The sequence below is a fragment of the Episyrphus balteatus genome, chromosome 2 (genome assembly GCF_945859705.1).
Source record: "Episyrphus balteatus chromosome 2, idEpiBalt1.1, whole genome shotgun sequence".
NCBI classification, from domain to species: domain Eukaryota; kingdom Metazoa; phylum Arthropoda; class Insecta; order Diptera; family Syrphidae; genus Episyrphus; species Episyrphus balteatus.
Genome location: NC_079135.1, coordinates 62,605,902 through 62,626,937, shown reverse-complemented (window position 1 = coordinate 62,626,937; position 21,036 = coordinate 62,605,902). Strand labels below are relative to the sequence as shown.

At 33.0% G+C, this 21,036-nt stretch overlaps 1 protein-coding gene across 1 annotated transcript in view; it reads right to left on the bottom strand.

Moving 5' to 3' along the window:
* LOC129912504 (golgin subfamily B member 1) overlaps nucleotides 1-21,036 on the bottom strand; it is a 72,149-nt gene that overhangs the window by 50,203 nt on the left and 910 nt on the right. The window lies entirely within an intron of this gene.

The window sequence follows — 21,036 nt, the reverse complement described above, 5'->3', positions numbered from 1 at the left end:
TGGAAGTGGGATTTTCAAAAGCTCCAGAGTTATAGAAAACTCAATAATGTATAACGAAATTGATTCTCATGAAGAGAAACGCGATATGATCCTGTGCGATCAAAGGGTACAAAACTTACAATTTCGCAATGAATTAAGTTCTGGTAACACAGAACTGGATATATTATTAAATGACACGACTTATATTCCTATACATTCGAATTTAGAAAATGATAGGATAGTAAGTGGTCCAGTAATTGTTGAACCTGACATAAGAAGCAGAGAATTCAATGAAATACCTGGTAATTCTGCTGTAATAGAAGATGAACCGAGCTTCAATACTAGTTCAAATCAATTCGTAGTGATTCTGAAACGGCATTACATTTAAATTTGACAAGTTCTAAATTAGAACAAAGAAAGATCCTGAGTGGTTCAGAATTCTTCGAATATGTTCGAAGCTGCAAAGTATTTCACAATAAGAAAGGAACCTTTCAGGAATCACAACAATTGGAGAAATTAAATTTAGCAAAAACTAATCTCTATTTAAAAAGATATTCTAATAAATTTCTCTTTCCAGGTCCTATGAATGTAACGAATAAAACCAGACATTTTGTATTTGTTTCGAAATTTAAAAGAAACAGATATTTTCAAACTTATTCAAAATTAAAAAGAACAAAATTCAATTGTCTTAAGAAGAGCATTTCATCCAGAATAAACTGCACTTTGTTGTTTATTATTTATAAAAATTCACTAATTCCAAAAAGGAAAATATATACCTATGCGCTGGGGAAGTGGCAGGGTATCAAAAAAGATCTTTGGCAAAATTGGCCGTTATCAAGAACTAGACGCAAGGACAAGCAATGGGATTTCGACAAATACGATTTACGTTGCTCGTCCTTTTCCTAGGGAATACTTTCTAAAGGTAAAAGATATAAAGTAATTTAAATTCGTAAAATCACAAACAAATTAATTATGTGAAATCAACTTAGTTTTTAAGTTATAAAGAAAATCATAGCAATGAGAAACTTTTACAACATAAGTGCATTCTCACATTATAATGTTCATTCATTGAGTCTAAAATACAATTTTAAATTAAAATCTATTAATTTTCCCATATGTATGTCGTAACAAAATTAATGTAAGAATTCAAATTAATTCACTTTATAACCTTAAATAAATTGTTTTTAAATATTTTAAAAAAGAAAACAGATTGGTTAAATAATTAAACTTAAATCAAATAATTCGTATTAGTTTTGTTTTTTGCTTCTTTAACCATTATTATGCCAATATAAATGTATTCTTGTATGTACATAATTGTAAGTTTCTCGAGTACCTACCTCATAAGCATATTCAAAACCAAAGGCAATGACGTATTCAGAAAGCATCATCTACAAGAACAAAGGACTTGGAAAATCTAAACAAATGGTTCGTGATCGATTCGATTATTTTGTGCATGATGGGAACCTGGAAGATACCTGCTATTACAAGGAAAGGAAGAATAACCACTCAAGTAATTCATGACCTTCGATCTTGCACCATAAAACTATTCTTGAACAACCGTATTCGGTATATATTAAGGTTTTGACGAAAGGTTGAAAAATCACAGATATAGATAAGGGACAAGCTCTTATCGACTGTTTAAATCCTGCAACAAAATCTTCAACATGAAGCAAGCAACCTGGAGTTCATTAGTTAGCTGTTTACTAGTTTACTGAAGTCAGAAAGAGAAACTGCTGAGACACACGGAGTCTAAATTTCTCGTAAGACAGCATCTGAAGACATCAAAATGCCCCCTTGAAATTAAATTATAATGGAATAGCAGAACGTCTCATATGCAGTTTTGAAGATACTGGTAAACGCTTGACAAAACAAGATTGTTTGGAGGTTTAATTGTTTTGAATTTCACACGCTGAGATACCTTTGAGAAAGTAATGAAGCAACATCCAACATCATCAAAATAATTCGAATCCTATCAAAAGACCACTGCCGAGTTCCCACAACGATATTGCTACAGGCCTGCACTCATCACTTAAATTGACACATTTGCAATGATGTCAATGGCGGGAGTATCTAGTTAAGATTTTACATATGCGCAGGTAGCTTTACATGAGTAGGGATAGATAGACTATGTGTGCCGTGCTGATCCTTTGTATACAGCAATAAAAGAATGCATAGATTGGGTTTATGACTCACATCTGGAAGCAGCATGTTGTGTCTACAAGGGATGCGGCGCGTCATACAGTCGATATCCCTATTCAAATAGAGATAAGATAGGTTAAGAAATATTTGTATTAGATATAAGAAATAGCTGTAATGTAGTTTAGTTTTACTTAAATAAAGGAGTTCAGTTTTAGACACGACACAGAGCAGTCGTTTTATTTGAAATAATAATGGTGTTAATTTCTTCAGACATTGTTTTTCTTTTTTTGTATAGAAATTAGTGAAAGTTGGAACTTCCTTTGAAGGGAGATTATTTAAAAGGTGCACTGAAACGGAACTGTAAATGCAAATTTTGGTAGGATAGAAAAGGAAACCAAACCCAACCTTTTGGTAAGGCCATTCCATTCAATGTACACATAAAACGGTAATATCTTCCAAACTGACATGGGTCGCTACATTGTCCAAACATGACAATTTGGCGACCAATGTCAGCTACCGTAATTCTTAAACCGACGAAAAACACACAAAAACCGAAAAACCACGCACACCACTAATTTTTTAACAATTGACCATTTTCCGAGAAGGAACACGAAGAAAATTTGTTATTTTTCAATTTATAATTTTTTCAAATGTCATTTTATAAATTAAAACAAAAACAAATTTCCTGTGTACTACGATTGATATATAAAAGTTAAAGGCCGATTTGACAGATTGGTGCCCATTTTTGACAAACAAATTTTGACAACGTTCTGAAGATATTACTTTATTGTGTGTACTGGCATTCCATAGGAAGGACGGGGGTTCTTATTTCACCTTTTTGATTTTTTTTGTTCAAAAAATCAAAAACCATTTGTATGGCCATGGCATCCATGTTGAATGCAAACATTTTTTTTCACAAAAAACCATTTTATATTTTAAGCTACATTTTAATACCATTACCATTAAGGCCCATTTCACACATAGCCGTGAGCCGGGTAAACGGCCCGAATAGCCGGTTGCTCGATGCACGTTCTTATGGGCGCCTTCACACGAATATTTGAAAACATATGAAGAAAAATCGGTTACCTGGGCCAGTTAGCTGGCCGCTGGCGCTGGTGAAATCGGCCTAACATTAGTTGCGGCGTTTTTATGCAATAAGCGTTTGAAGGTATCCATAATGAATTTTTTTTTCGATTTTTCAAAAATCAAACGTGGAAACTTTTTTATTTTGTTATTCTAATTTTTCGACAAAGCTTTAGTAATTTTACTTTTAAATACGTTCAACAATCTTATCAGAATTCATTTAAGACTTTTGTCTCAAAAGTGCATTGCGTATTCGTATATGATATATCTTGAAATGTTAACATTTCAATGTAACCATGTCAAACTTATTTTTTCAAACCTCTTTTTCTCTTTTTTATTTGCGATATGGGTACTATTATATTAAGTTATGCATCTTTTAACCACTTTACTCGCTATAAGAAATAAATAAATTCGAAAATGTCATTTAACCCCTCTCATTGTTAACGCTTGAAATATATAAAAAAAATTGTTACACTTATGAAACTTGGCAAAAAGTTTGCTTTTGGGATAAGAACCAATGATAAAAAAGTCTTTAGAAAAAAAGTTGGGTGCAAGGGTGTGTTTTTCGCGGAAAAGGGGGGTGAAGGTCAAAAATATACTGAACAAAATTGTTTGTCGAATATCATCATATGACACATGTTTTCAAGGTATTTTTTGATGCTGAATCTAATGATATAAAAATAAAGTCAATACGATTGCTCTAAGAAAAGTTTCTACGAGCTCCTCGAAAAAACCTACGAGCAAATCCCAAGCTACGACATTAAAATTGTCCTGGGTGATTTTAATGCAAAGCTAGGAAGAGAAGATATCTTTCGAAGCACAGTCGGAAAGCATAGCCTGCACGACAACACATCCGATAACGGATTCAGGCTAGTCAACTTTGCTGCGGGGCAAAATGTTGTCATAGCAAGTACGCGTTTCCCGCATCTCAAGATTCATAAAGGGACATGGAAATCTCCAGATCAATCAACCGTCAACCAGATTGACCATATTGCGATCGACGCTACCCATTCCTCCAATATTATGGACGTCCGAACGTTCCGAGGAGCCAACATTGACTCTGACCACTACCTGGTTGTAGCCAATGTACGGATGCGGATTTCCAGACCATCGCCAACACAAGGAAATACTGTGAGGAAGTTTAACGTCGGACGACTACAATCGCAAGAGATTGCCAGGTCCTATTTCGATCGCGTCTCGAATAACCTCTTAAGAAGTCCTACGCCGCCAGCAGCAAATATAGATAACCAGTGGCAGCACTGCCAAGAAGCCATTAGAGATGCCGCCTCTGAAGTGCTGGGTTTCACAAGGCCACCACAACGAAATCCCTGGTTTGATGATGAATGCCGGCAAGCACATGCAGCTAAACAGAAAGCATACAAAGCGGCGCTGCACAGAAGGACCAGAGCTGCCAATGAGCTCTACAAGCGGAAAAGAACGGAGGAACATCGGCTTCTCAGGAGAAAAAAGAGGCAACACGAGAAAGAAGCGATCGTGGAAATAGAGGGATGCTATAACAGGAATGAATTTCGTAAGTTTTACCAGAAGGTAAAAAGAACATCTCAGGGGTATAAACCTAAAACCTAGAACTGAAGCCTGTAAAGACCAACAGGGAAACATCGTAGTAGAGACGCAAGCGATGCTGAGAATATGGAAAGATCACTTCTGCAATCTCTACAATGGCGATGACGAAGCCAACCCCGCCCAAAGACAGATTGCACCATTCAATATCGACGACGAAGGTCAACATTTCCGTCCCCCCGACCTGGAAGAAGTGAAGGCAGTCATATCCAAGCTTAAGTCAAACAAAGCCGCTGGAGCTGACGGCCTTGCTGCCGAACTATTTAAAGCAGCAGGAGATGACCTGGTTAGGATTATGCACCAGCTCATCTGCCGAATATGGAGGAAAGCATGCCCACAGAATGGAATCTCAGCATCGTGTGCCCGATCCTTAAGAAAGGAGACCCTCTAACCTGCACCAACTACAGAGGAATCAGCCTCCTTAACATCTCATATAAGATACTCTCTGCCGTACTATGTGAACGTCTGAAGCCGTTCGTCAACAACCTGATAGGTCCTTATCATTGTGGCTTTAGACCAGGAAAGTCCACCATCGATCAAATATTCACATTACGGCAGATCTTAGAAAAAACCCAGGAACAACAAATCGATACCCACCACCTGTTCATCGATTTTAAAGCCGCGTATGACAGTATATACAGAGATGAATTGTATAGAGCTATGTCTAGTTTTGGCATCCCTGCAAAGCTCGTCCGGCTGTGCAGGATGACTATTGAGAATGCACGCTGCTCCGTCAGAGTCGGTAAAGACCTAACCGAAGCATTTGATGTCGAAAAAGGTTTTAGACAAGGCGACGCACTGTCATGCGATTTTTTTAACATTGTTCTTGAAAGAATTATACAGAACTCAAACGTAAACACCAGAGGCACCATCTTTCAAAAGTCCGTTCAGCTGCTTGCATATGCCGACGATATTGACATAATCGGAAGAACTCAGCGTGATGTCAATGGCGCTTTTGTAAGCATTGAAACGGAAGCGGCAAAAATGGGTTTAAGGGTCAATGAGGGCAAAACAAAATATATGCTGTCGGCAAAAAAGGACACACAACACCGACGCATTGGACAAAACGTCACCATCGACAGCCATAACTTCGAGGTAGTAAAGGACTTCGTCTACCTAGGCTCCGCTATAAACACGGACAACAACATCAGCGCTGAAATCAAACGGAGAATTACTCTTGCCAGCCGCTGCTACTTTGGTTTGAGAAGGCAATTGACCAGCAAAGCCCTCTCTCGAGCAACTAAGGTGTCCCTATACAAGACCCTTATCATCCCAGTCCTGCTATATGGTGCAGAAGCATGGACTTTAACGAAGGCGGATGAAAACAACTTGGATTGTTTCGAGAGAAAAGTTCTTCGTGCGATTTTTGGTCCCGTGTGTATTGATGGTTATTGGAGAAGGAGATACAACAACGAGCTTTTCGGGTTGTACAAGAACGCTAACCTAGCCAAGAGAGTGAAGGTGCAGCGCCTAAGATGGCTAGGTCACGTGAAGCGCATGGACAACAATGCTCCGGCCCGGAAAGTTTTCGACTCCAACCCAGAGGGACGGCGCAGTAGAGGAAGACCTCGTCTGAGGTGGCGTAACCAAGTGGAAGGGGACCTCAATCAACTTGGCGTGCGCAACTGGAAGCAGCGAGCTAAGGATAGAGCTGGCTGGCGAAGCTTGTTGGTTGAGGCCCAAATCCACAGCGGATTGTAGCCGCCTTACGGCGCTGGTCACCCTAAGTAAGTAAGTAAGAATCTAATGATATAAAAATAAAGTCAATACGATTGCTCTAAGAAAAGTTATTGCCGATTAAAAACAAGGGTGCTTTTTTTTAGTTCAACAGGTAAAATATAACCGAAACCCATGTGAAAAACATGCTACACTGACAAAATTCGGGATGAAGGTATTAGATAAAGCAGGGACAAAGGATTCAAAAATTCGGGATGAAGTTTTAGATAAAGCAGGGACAAAGGATTCATAAAGTTTATACAAATATTTTTGGTGAAAGGGTGTTTTTTTCATGCTTTGAGTTGTGTGGGTGGAAAGGTGTCATAACTGCTGACTTACATTTTGTTAATTTTTTAAACTTGGTGAAAAAGAAATGTCTGTTATAAGAACTAAGAATCAACAAAGACTAAAAAATTTTCTTGAGTGAAAGGGTGTTTTTTTTTAAGAAATGATGAAATTCAGAATAAGTACCACAAAAACTTTTACAAAATTGTTACACCAATGAAAATTGGTACAAATGTTTGATTTATAAGAGAAACCAAAAATCTAAGTATGTATTCTATAAAAATATTTTAGGTGAACGGGTGTTTTTTTTTTGGGAAATAAGGAAAATCCGCGATAAGTCCGATAAAATAAAAGTTACCCTTACGAAATTTATTAAAAGTGTTGTCTTTTCTATGGAAATTACGAATACAAATTTTTTCATTAGAAAGGGTTTTTTTTTTAGGTGTACAGAGAATATTGGTATATTTGAAAAAGTGTGTAATACGAGAGTAAGGGAGAGCGGGGCACATTTGAACATTTTTTGCTTTCGCAGCTGCTCGAAGGAAATATGTTCGATTTCTTGATCTGTAAAGTTCACTAACATTGAACAGTAACATTGAACTTCGATTTCAAATAGCATTTGGTTAGTTAGATGAAATATTTATATTAAATTTTGATGTTAAACCAATATAGGCTCTTATGTTCAAAAGTGCCCCATTTATGGGGCAGCTTTGAACATGGAAGGGGCACTTTTGAACAGCAGTATTAGTTTCGTTGTAATGAATAAATAACACCCAACTTTTTACTAGGTTTTTAATAAGAACATACACAAACCCAAAATTGACTATTATAGCATATTCAAAGAACCAAAAAATAATAAAACTCAGACAAAATAACCTTTAAATTTAAACTATAGTTGTCACATTTATTCGTTGAAAAGAAAAACAAAAAACAAGAAAAATTCATTTAAAACATAACTTAGAAAAATGGAATTCATACCATTTATGCTTCTCAGAGTAAAATAGATTTATTTTGTGATTAACCTATATTTCTAGACATTAAATGCAAATGTTAACAAAGTGGATGTTCTTCATGTACCAGGAGTGTTAATTGGTGTAAGCAGCTTGATTTTAATTTCTATACCGCTTAAGTATATAATCGAGTTCTCATCGAGATCAGTCTAGTACTCGTAGAACTTGAAGAATTCAGTAATTTTTTTTTAATCTTCAATAATGTTGTACATATTTCCATTTTTTCTTTAATTCTGCCCACAATTGGTAGTTTCATTATTCTTTTTATAAGAAAATTACGATTTATTAAATAAAAAACATTAAAGTTTCCTTAAAATGTCTGATACAAACTGCTGGGGGCGGTTTTGAACATATTCAAAAGTGCCCCAACACACTTGTTCAAAACTGCCCCAACTGTTTCAACGACATAAAATGTTGAATAAATATTTAAGATTTAACATTAATATATTCATTAAAATATTCACCGTGATTTAGTTTAAAATTTTTTAAACATTAACAAAAATTTTATTGCGTTTTGAAATCACGCACCAAATTTTTTTTAAACACTTACAACTAAAAAACTGAAATAATGCAAAACTACTATAAATATCACCTTCCACCCATAAATCTGAAAGCCATCTGAGATAACCAAGGAAAGTCAATGACGTTTATGGATATGATGTTAACGGATTCAAATATCGAATGACTTCTAAAAAAGATTGATAAACTAACACCCATAAATCTGAAAGCCATCTGAGATAACCAAGGAAAGTCAATGACGTTTATGGATATGATGTTAACGGATTCAAATATCGAATGACTTCTAAAAAAGATTGATAAACGAAAATTTTTATATGCAGTGTTCAAATGTGCCCCGTGTTCAAAAGTGCCCCACTCTCCCCTAATACTAGTGGTACCCTATTGAAATTCAGCAGTTATGTTACTTTTAAGATAAGAAACAAGAATCTAAAGTGTCTATAAGAATAAATAAAAACAATTTTACAAATGAACAATTACACTGTGGTAGTTCAAATAACCGACAGATGGCGCTCCTATCTACTAAAGATAATTCGAGTATGATGAACACGATGGCGTCCTTAGTTTTCAAAGTTGGCTCAGTTAAGAGATATTTTGTCCTCTGAAGTTTTCTGTTTTAAGCCAGAAACCAACGAAAATCCCCATAATATATTTGATATTTATTGGTTTATATCGACGTTTGTAGATAAAATAAATGGTCTTTTATTAGAAAAACAATTTGTAGAAGATATTCCATAAATGAAATTATTATTTTGAAACTTTTCAACATAGTTTTTTGAAAAAAAAAAACCTTTATTTTTGTAAGAAACTTCATATTTTGCTCCGCCAAAAATCTTATAATTTTGTTTAAGGGATTAGGCCACTCAAGGTGCTGAAAAGAACTTCCTTAATGCAGTTAGCCAGGTATTTGAGTGCATTTAAAAAAAAATCATACAAAAAATTACTCTAATAAATTTTTTACAAATATTGAAAACTTTACTTCGCATAAAAATATGTACCTACGGGATTTCTAGAACATTCAAATTTGGAAATTTTATAGGCGTTTGAATTCATAAGTTTTTTTTTTTAACTCAAAAAACGGCCACCTTCAATTGCTTATAAAGTTTGTTCCTTCGTCCTTCGTATCAATTCAAATACCTGCCTGAAGTTCATTAAGGAAGTTTTTTTCAGTACTTGCGTGGCTTAACCCCTTAAACAAAATTATAAGATTTATGAACAAAAATTTATATAGATTACCTATATGAAATTTTGATGATTTTTTTTTAGGAAATTACTTTAAAATAGTATCATTTTATTAAAGAAACATTGGATATAAAACTGAAATAATAAAATTTGAAGAAAAGCGGAGCAAATTTATTTCTTTAAAATTTTTTTTTTTTTGCAATTTCTATCAAAGAACTTATCACTCTTTGTACCGACTAGAGATGTCGCCAAATATTCGGCCATTTTATATTCGGTACATTTTTAAATTCTTCTACAGTAAGCAGAGCTATTTTAAACTTTTAACTACATAAAAAGGATATTGGCAAGTTTTTCGCTTCGACACAGTTCTAATGACAATTTGCTTTAGTGGAATTAAGAATCGACTGCAGTTACATATAGGTAGTTGATACAAAGAATTGTGATTCCTAAAAAGGGCTAGATCACACGAAGTTGCTCTTAGAGTTCAAGTTGCTTAAATTTTTAATACGTTTTATATAGAAATTTGGGAACTGAAAAACAAAAACAAAATTTAAAAAAAACATAAAATTAGTTTTTCAAAGCAATAAAACACCATCTGAAATCAAATTGCCAACAAAACAAGATGTATTTTTAGAAAAAAAAATTCGAAATCGTTCGAGCCGTTTTTAAAAAAAAACTACACTTAGGAGCAAAAAAATGGAATCAAAAAATGAGTTCTGTAAAAACGATAATTGGTGAGGATGCAATTGACACACATGAATGTTAATTGCACCATTAAAAAGCTTAAAACAAAAGCTTTAAATCAATGCTAGGAACTAAAAAAAACCGTTCACTTTATAAAGATCCAATCAACATAAATGAAGCATGTAAGGAAAAATAAACTGAAATTGAAACAGAGAGTATCTGAAAAATTTACCATTTAAAAAAAATGAAGTGCAATTTATTGACAGATAACGTCAATAGTAACGTAATGAAAAAAAAACTGAAATTGAAGTAGAGAGTATCAAGAAAATTCAACATTTAGACAAAAATTAAGTGCAATTGATTGACAGATAGCGATGATACTATCGTACGCATTTTTATGTTTTACCAACAATTCAAAAGTAAAAAATTCAAGCTTTTAGATGAAACCATGAAACTTGAAGAAACATTATTTTATCCATTGCATTTTTGGTTTTTAATAAAAATAATTTATTTGATTCCGTTTTTTTGCTCCTAAGTGTAATTATAGTCCAGTCAAAGCGTCATATAACCTTGCGCACGGAGGCACTGTCAGTATTTATTTCATGGATCGATAGGGGTATATTTAAAAGGCTTAAACCCAATTTCTCACTACCTGATCTTTCGTTTTAGCGGAGTTATTCACAAAAATGCATTTTTCGGGATATTTTACTCCTAAGCTTATATCTTTGCTCCAGTTTGTCGTAGACCAAAAAATAAACATAAATTATCTTTCTTATAATATTTTCTATTGCTGTATGTAATTTCATTGTATTAAAAAGAGTAACTACAAAATGGCAGCCAGTTAAAGTCAAATTCTAGTTGTTAAAACCACATTTTCGTTTTTATTTCGAAAAAAGCTTATATTATGGTTAACATTTTTCTAACTTATTTATAGCCCTCTTAATTTCCTAAATTTTAAAGAAAAAATCAACTCTTTATTCATAGAGAAAGGGTAAGGAATACCTAGAGACGCAACTTCGGGTGTTTTTCTCTTCCACCCTACAAGCTGCAATGAGAGAAAAAACTCCAAAGTGCTTATATGTGGTAGTTTTCCCGTGCATTTTAAATGGCACCAACACATTCAACTGTGGAGTTTTGCTCATAACAATTTAAGTGCCCATTAGACGAATTAATTCATCAAATAATCATGTAATTAAACGGCGAACACGAATTTTGTGGTACAAAATACGCTGCCCACAAAAACCGAAGGGGCATAAATTATATAAAGGAAAGGATGTATAATTTTTAAGTTTTTTTTAACCGGAGTAGGTAAATTAATTAAATTAAAATTCGATATTTCAGTAAACAAAAAAAAAAAACAAAAGTGCCTGGCTACACAGTGATTTTTCAATCGATTGCAAAATCACATGCGGTGGCTACACACTGTTGTGCCCAATCACATTCCACTTTTTCTAGGAACAAACGTCAAAAAGAGGAAAAATTAACCAATAGAACTGTACTGCCCTCAGAAAATTCAGTTCCCTTCCTGAGCATCTTCCCCCTTCACTCCTCATCCCTCTTGCCTACAAACTCACTGCTTAGGCGATTGAAAAATCACCGTGTAGCCAGGCACAAACAAAAACAACTGGAATATCTGTTGGAAAATTTCCAATCGAGTGTAATGAAATGTGGAATGAATGAAAGCATTCAGCGAAAATCAAAAAACATTAAGGTGGTTTCCCATTGGTGCGTTGTTTTATGATCGCATTTTAACTATGGTTTGGTTAACTTTCATTGTTTTTGTTATCTAAGTTTAGAAGTAAGATGTTTGTTTTATTACCATGAATTTTTTTGTTAAAATCTAATTCTATTAAAATCGAGCCTATTACACTGGTCAACAAAATTTAACTTTTTTTGCCACAAGAACCAAAATATACTTTTCTAGTAGTTTTTGGGGTGCTGAATCTAAATCTCCGTTTTTGAAATATTACCGTTATAAAATGCTAAAAATCGTCATTTTGGCTGTTTTCGAGGTATTGTTTTTATGTGGGGTAATTTATTAAAAACAAATTTGTAACGGTGATTATAAAAACAGATATTTTTCTTTCAAAAACTGTTTAAATTTTCCCGATATCTTTTTTATTGCTCGAGATATCTTAAGTTTCAATTAATAAGGCAAAGAGAAACTAAACTTTATCTAAAGTTTAACTCACTGGTCATAGAATTTTTGCCACAAGAACCAAAATATACTTTTCTGAAAGTTTTTGGGTTACTGAACTCGTATCCGCAATCAGAAAAATTCTATTAGCCTCCGTTCTTGAAATATAACCGTTATAAAAAAAACCTTTTTTTGCATTTTATAACGGTAATATTCCAAGAACGAAGGCTAATAGAATTTTTCTGATTGCGGATTCGAGTTCATCAACCCAAAAACCTTCAGAAAAGTATATTTTGGTTCTTGTGGCAAAAAAAGTTTAATTTGGTTGGGTTGTGTTGTTTCTGATTCAAAGACCGCTACTTAAATTTTAAATATCTCGGGCAGTAAAAGAGATATCGGAAAGATTTAAACATTTTTTGAAAGAATAAAACTAGTTCTTATAGGCACCGTTACAAATTAGTTCATAATGAACTACCCCCCATAAAAACATAGTTTCGAAAACAGCCAAAATGACGTTTTTTTGACATTTTCTAACGGTAATATTTCAAAAACGGAGGCCAATAACAATTTTTTGACTTCAGATTCGAGTTCAGCACATCAAAAACTACTATAAAGGTATATTTTGGTTGTTGTGGCAAAAACCTTGTTGACCAGTGTTATTAGGCCCAATCTTTTGTAAACACTTTTCATTATAAAAAAGGGTAACCTACACCAAAGGTTATACACTGCCAATCATCAGGTTAGCACACCCCCTCACTTGCGTTATTCCTGCAAAACTAAATAAGCTACCGGTTTTTAAATAAATGATTTAAATATCTGAAGCAATTCTAAGTAAAATAAAAGAAACAATTTTTTTTACCATTCTTTGTTATTTGTTTTATTAATTAATTTACTAAAAGCATACACAAAAAATGAATCATCAGGTTAGCACATTTCGTTTTTTAAAGTTTATTTTAACCTTTATAGTCAAAAAATTCATATCAAATCTTGAAAACCAAGAAGTTTATTCATTTTTGAAAATAATTTAATAATGTGTCGGCCCACCCTTTTTAAGAATGACCTCAAAAATTCGATTTAGAAGTGATGCGTATAGTTTTCCAATATAATCCAGGGAAATGGTAGACCAAGCGCATTTGATGGCTTCAATCAGTTCCTCTTTGGTAGAATATTGCTTCCCAGACTCGTAGACCTTACGAACCAGCCATCCCCACACATTTTCTATTATGTTGATGTCAGGTGAGTAGGGCGGCCACTGTATCAAGTCTATATTTTGGCCTTCAATCCATGATTTTACCACCCTCGCAGTGTGGATCGGAGCATTGTCATGTTGAAAATGCCATGGCAAGTTACCGAACAAATTTTGAAAATGGGGAAATGCAGTTTCCAGTACATTTTTGTAAGTATTTGCGTTCATTGTTGTTGTTAAAAACTGTAACTCGCAAGTTCCGTAGTAAGAGATGGCTCCCCACACCATTACACCTCCTACCCGACTGTGAAGCCTATCCAAATAGTGTTCCTCTTTACGAACATCATGGAAATAGTAGTTAAATCCATCTGGGCCTTCCAAATTAAATTTCTTTTCATCCGAAAAGACCACGTATCGCCACTCAGAGTTCCATGTCATGTGCTCTCGCGCAAAACTCAAGCGTTTTTCTTTATGAACTTCGTTGAGGGGAGGTTTTTTCTTCAATTTTAATCTTTTTAAATGTGCGGCCTGTAGACCAACATTATCCCTAATTTTTGCAGCCGACTGATGCGAATTTGATGCTTCTCTTAGTATTGCTCTTATGTCGGCACTCGAGATAACTTTGTTGTTTCCGCCTTTATAATTTTTACCATATCCTGACTTATTGGCCTAAAACGCGGATATTACTTTTCGACTTCTACCGATTTTTTTCGATATTGCACTTATAGAAAGACTTAATTCGCGAAAAGCCTCAATTTTTGATTTTTCTACCACGGATAAGGATTTTCCTTTGCCCATATTGATTTTTAAAGACCGTATGAACAAATAAATCAATTTAAACTGTCATTCGCCTTCAAATTTTGAAGATAAACCAAAAACAATTGGCATGTGCTAACCTGATGATTCAAAAAAAGTATGCTTTTAAGTACAAAATTTAAAAAAGGGGTTCAAACTAGTTCAAAGAGATCTTTCCGATGCAATTTCTTTTGTCCAGTGATAGTGTATACAAAGATTAGAAAAATAGCGTTCATAAAATAAGCTACACTTTTACAAGAATAAATACACAATCCAATATATAAAACTTATAACAGGTGTGCTAACCTGATGATTAGCAGTGTATGTGGATATTCTTTATGATTAAATTATGAACAAAAAAATAGCATTTCAATACTTTTATTAAGTAAATTAATTTTGTTTACAGCAAAAAGACTTGCTGTATGAAATGTATGAAAAGTTCACACAAAATGTATTAAAATGATGTATGATAAATTTCTATGAAACAGTATCATACAACATTGGAATACTTCCAGTCGATTCTCCGTTCATACACTGATGTATGACAGTTCTTCATACAACATTTATATGAAACAGAAATAATACATCAGAACTTTCAATATCATACAATGTATGTAATGTATTATCTATGAAATAGGCCTCTGAATAATGAATGAAATCTATCTTCTTCTCTCTTGAAAGAACATAAGAATTTGACAGTTCCTTTACCATTTTACCAAGTTTTCACTTTTAGGCTTTTACATTTTTGCATAAAAGGCCCTAATATTTTGTCGCACACCAAATCCCGCATGACAAAGGGCTTTTCTTATGAGGCTCAGGGAAAACTAACAAAAACGTCTTTTTTGTTCCTAAAAGCCTTATCTACAATGACCTTAAAAGTGAAAAAGTGGGAAATTTACAAAATTATTTTTTTTTATTTCTTACGGAAGTAAAAATTTTTATTTCTTTCTAGCGATATTTGTTTTAAAAAAAACTACAAAAATTGTTTATTAAATCAAAAAGTAAGGTTTCTGCATCACTATATATGATTTTAAGGCAAGAAAAACTGTCAAAAAGTGAGTTTGAAAATTTTCACTTTTTTTCTCGCTAGCGTTATTTAAAAAAAAAGTTAAATTGTTTTTTATACAAAAAAATAAGCTTTCCGCATTTTTTGTTTTAATTTTCTAGCCCGAAAAACCATACAAAAATGCGTTTGAAAATTTTCACTTTTTTACTTTTCCACTTTTTGAGCCAATGTAGGTAGTTAAGACTTTAAAGGTATAACTACAACGGCCATTTTTTGCAAAAAGTCAAAAAGGGATAGATTTCAAACTCATTTTGTGACAGTTTTTACGACGACAAAATAAAAAATAATGATGCAAAAGGCTTATTTTTTGGTTTCAAAAAAATGTTTGTTGTTTTTTCAAAAAACAAATAGCGCTAGAAAGAAATCAAAAAAAAATTTGATTTTGTAAATTTCCCACTTTTTCACTTTTTAGGTCATGGAATTAAGTCTTTAAGGTATGTCTAACTACAATGGCCACTTTTTGCAAAAAGTCAAAAAGTGAAAATTTTCATCCTCATTTTGTGATAGTTTTTCCGTCCGCAAAATTTGAAAAAATTATGCAGAAAGCTTAGTTTTTGGTTGCAAAAACAATTTTTATAGTTTTTTTTTCCAAAAACAAAAAGAGCTAGAAAGAAATAAAAAAAATTACTTTTGTAAATTTCCCCCTTTTTAAGTTAAAGCTTTAAAGGTATAACTACAACGGCCACTTTTTGCAAAAAGTTTAAAAAACAATTTTTGTAGTTTTTTCCAAAAACAATTAAAGCTAGAAAGAAAGAAAATTTTTTTACTTTTGTAAATTTCCCACTTTTTAAGCCATTGTAGTTAAAAGTTAAGGCTTAATGATACAGAAAGGCTATTTTTTGGTTTCAAAAACAATTTTTGTAGTTTTTTCCAAAAATTTTTCAAAAACAAATAGCCCTAGAAAGAAATAAAAAAATTTAATTTTGTAAATTTCCCACTTTTCCACTTTTTCGGTCATTGTAGTTATGGCTTTAACATAAAAAAAACGTTATCGTGCGACGCAGTAAGGTAAAGCCTTAAAAATTGATTTGTTTGATTTGTGTGACAAAGCCTTAACAATTGATTTGTTTGATTAAAAAATGTCGATTCTCACTTTTAAAGGGATGTTTTGCTTAAAATTTCACTCCCACACAGTACCACGGATAACCTTTTTACTACTGTATACTTTAAAGAACAACACCTGAAATATATGTATATACAATGTACAATGGTTTGAATGACAAATTTGAGTGAAGTTGGTGGAGGTTGAATGATTGAATGATGGAATTTGAACGAATGGAACATGAAACAGGTTAAATTGAATCGCAAAATGCAAGTTGCAAACATAATGCATTAAGGCGATTACACTTTACATTTTCTTTTTCGATACTTTTTTTTACGTAGTTGAGCGTAGTTAAAACGTAGTTCAACAATATCTTAATCAGGTTTAAAATATATCAAAAAGTAGGTATTTAGGTACATATATTATATATTCTTGTGTATTTTGTCTTCAAAAAGTGTAGTAAATCGCAAGAAAACAACAACAAATACTATAAAAAACTGCATTTCAATTTTCTGCATAAGGTTCAAATATAAAATAAACTAACGATCCCAGCAGTGGCGACGCAAAACAGAAAATTTTACTTCATGAGAGTACTATAGGAATATATATACCATTGTATATATAGGGCTTTGCGTTTGCTGATACCGAACTTACAAATTTAAATCAAGTTTTGTGACAGATTTAACATCTAAAATCAAAATCTATATGATTAATTGGCACACATCTGTCAAATTTTCATTCACACAAGCTTTTTTGTATTGTGGTCTCGGTTTGTTTTGCTTCTGTTTTGTGTTTTAATTAAACAAAAAAAACTAGAATTAAGTAATTTTTTTACAAAGTGTCGTCGCGTGAATCAATTTGCACGCATGGGAGTACTTTCTAGAGTTGGGCACTTTAGTTCATTTGAGTGATCGATCACTTTAGTTCAAATCACGATACTGAACTAGTTCTGAACTAGTTCATTTTAGTTCAATTTATTTTAATCACTCTGGTTTTGTTAGAATTAAAAAACAAAATTAGTTTGTACAAACTGTATCCAAATTTATGTAAAATTGGCGCATTCTACGTAATAAAACCTAAAAATAACAGATACCTACATATTTTATTTTTTATTTCGTTCATATACTTGTCGAGCTTTCTGGTTCCTGACTAAAGTCTAGAAGAAGTTCGTTTTGCTTTCATTAAATCAAAACCATAGTAATGCAAGGACCAAGATGCTACTTGTTTTTTGTTCTTGCTCAGAAATAAGAATAAGTGGTGCTTGAAGAAGAAACGCTGATACTGGCACAAGCGACCTTGTGTCTTTTGTTTTACATCGAAATCTTGAGATCTGATTTCGCTCCACAAAGAATTGGAAGCAATTTAATATGCACTTTGGTTTCTGAACCCCTATTCTTTTAACGTCTGTCGGGTTAAAAGGGCGCTATCGGCGTATAAGACAAGGACCAAATTTTGTGATGTCATATTACGACTGCTCTAGGTTGCTGTTTAGTTTTTTGAAAAAATCTTCGCGAACTAAATATTTTTGTATAAATGAATCATGAATTCGTAAGCCGAAATTGGTTTGATTTGGATTTGAAGCTATTGAAAATTGGTGGCGAAAAATCGATTCGTTAATAATAATTATTATGAATTCGTCATTATAAACACCACTAATGCAAAATAATACACAAATTTTAATAAAACTTTTACCGATGGCGCAAAATATTCAAAATATGATTATAAACTAACAATATTTTTGCTTACTGTCACAAATATCCCAGGGATATTTCAAAAACTAAAAATTGACTAACTTTTGTTTTTTAAACTCGAGAGTTAAGAAAAAAGTAGTGAACAAAATAAATTCTCAACTTTTGTTTTAACTCTCGAGTTGAAGTCAACTCTCAAGTTTGTCAACTTGAGAGTTTGCTACATAGCCCGATCATCCTAGACGAAATTTCACTATATATCAAAGTTAATTTAAGTACAAGATTTTTTGATGCAGTTAGGTTCCTTTGATGGAGTAGAATATGAAACCACAGTTTTACACCAAAATTTGATATGGCATATCCCCGAAAATGACCCCTGACCCCTAGGTAGTACGGAAAAAGTGATTTCAGTCGAATTTAACAGAAATTTTATCAAAGTTAATGGAAGTACACGATTTTTTGTTGCAGTTATGTTCCTTTGATGGAAGAGAATATGAAATCACAGTTTTACACCAAAATTTGATATGGCGTGTTCCCCAAAATGACCTCTGAACCCTAGGAAGTTCGAAAAAAGTGATTTCAGTCGAATTTAACAGAAATTTTATCAAAGTTAATGGAAGTACACGATTTTTTGATGCAGTTAGGTTCCTTTGATGGAGAAGAATATAAATTCACAGTTTTACACAAAAATTTAATATGGTGTGCTCCCCAAAATGACCTCTGAACCCTAGGAAGTTCGAAAAAAGTGATTTCAGTCGAATTTAACAGAAATTTCTTCGTGATCTTTTTATAGTTGCTGATAAAAGTTTTTCCATTCCCCTTTCCTTTACGGTGGAATTTTCACCACAAGCTAATATTTTGCTACATATAAAGCAGAGTGCCATTTTAAAATGTCTTTGGCGCATTTTACCGAAATTGCATAGGACTTTCCTTCACAGGTAATCCACAAGCTAATAGCTTGTGACAAACAGCTTAAAATGGCCTTACGGAGGTCTTTCTAGAGAATGTTTATCTAATGCACAAACCGGATTACTTGCGTAGGATGTTATAATAAGGCCTAATAGAAGTTGTTGTAGGTGATGTAGAAAATGTTGTAGAAAATGCATAAAAAAAAAGAATTAATTGAATTTCATTAATTTTCTTTTGATTTTTTCTGTTTTGTATTTTCTACATATTATTTTATTTATTTTAATTTTTTCCTACTTCTTTTTTTTTCTTTTTTTGGAAATTCCACAGCTTTTTCTGTTGTTCTGAAATGATGAGAATATTATTTTAGTTGAAAAAGAACACATTTTTTTATTTTCATCACATGGGCCGGCTGATAAGGTGCTGGCATACCTAGCCAGCACCTTACCAGTAGACCATACTCGAATATTAAAGATGAGTGGAAAAAAGGGAGCTAATTGAAACCTCACATAAAAATGCAATGTTTTTTTCTAAAGCTTTACAAACATTGCATATCAGCAGGATAAAAGCTTTGCGTACTTATTGGTGAAAAACATTGCATACTTGAGAGATGAAAACATTGCATACTTACAAGAACCTCTTGAAACAGGACTTTTTTCGAACTTCCTAGGGTTCAGAGGTCATTTTGGGGAACACGCCATATCAAATTTTGGTGTAAAACTGTGAATTTATATTCTTCTCCATCAAAGGAACTTAACTGCATCAAAAAATCGTGTACTTCCATTAACTTTGATAAAATTTCTGTTAAATTCGACTGAAATCACTTTTTTCGAACTTCCTAGGGTTCAAAGGTCATTTTGGGGAGCACGCCATATCAAATTTTGGTGTAAAACTGTGATTTCATATTCTCTTCCATCAAAGGAACCTAACTGCATCAAAAAATCGTGTACTTCCATTAACTTTGATAAAAATTCTGTTAAATTCGACTGAAATCACTTTTTCCGTACTGCCTAGGGGTCAGGGGTCATTTTCGGGGATACGCCATATCAAATTTTGGTGAAAAACTGTGGTTTCATATTCTACTCCATCAAAGGAACCTATCTGCATCAAAAAATCTTGTACTTAAATTAACTTTGATAAAATGTCTAGATTGATCGGGCTAACAAGTTGAGCAATAGTGAACAAAATTGCCCTAAGTGAATTAATTTATTCGAATAAAAAAATCAACGGTGGAATCAATATTTTTGACAACTGCGATCGCTGCCTAGTTCACAGACATAAATACACATCAATACTATAGCAAATAAAAATCAATCGGAAAACGTATTCGTTTCGCAACGAAAAAAATCAATTTATAGATCAAAATATAAATTTACCAAACGAAAACCCCATACAAAAATCGTCAATCGTCCTTATTTTATGTTTAACCGTTATCTACAGATTATTCTCATCAGTTAGATAAATGTTCATTTTGTCAAAATACTTATTCCGACCATTGTATGTATATTTTTTTTTAAAACCCACTTCTAAATTTTAATATTACATGAAACAACAAAAAAAATTTAAATAATTTTCTCGGGATCAAGCTAATTTTATAGTTTGTTGATCATATGTAGTAAAACTGCGTGCTTTCATTTTTCAATATACCCACAAAAGCTAGATTTAGGGGCAAAAAACGGTTTGTTGCACCTTCAGCCATTGCAAAAATTCTCGCTGCGTCGTTGAACCTCAATACCTAAAACCATTAAACTTTGAATAAAACCTACTGAATGAGATTTGAAATTGAAAAAATAAAATAATTTTTGAACTATGAAAAAATATGAATTGCGTTCCTCTGCAATCGAATTAACCCAAAGAAGACTACTCACAATTGTCAAAAAGATTCTTTTACATGGTATGTATGGGTATCGATATCGATCCTTTATTCTTTCGTAACGTCAAGGGCAACCTAAGGAACAAACAAAACAACAAAATCTTTCCCTTACATTAAAAAAAAAAAAAACAGAAAATTGTAGCAACAATGAATAAATGGTTTCATATT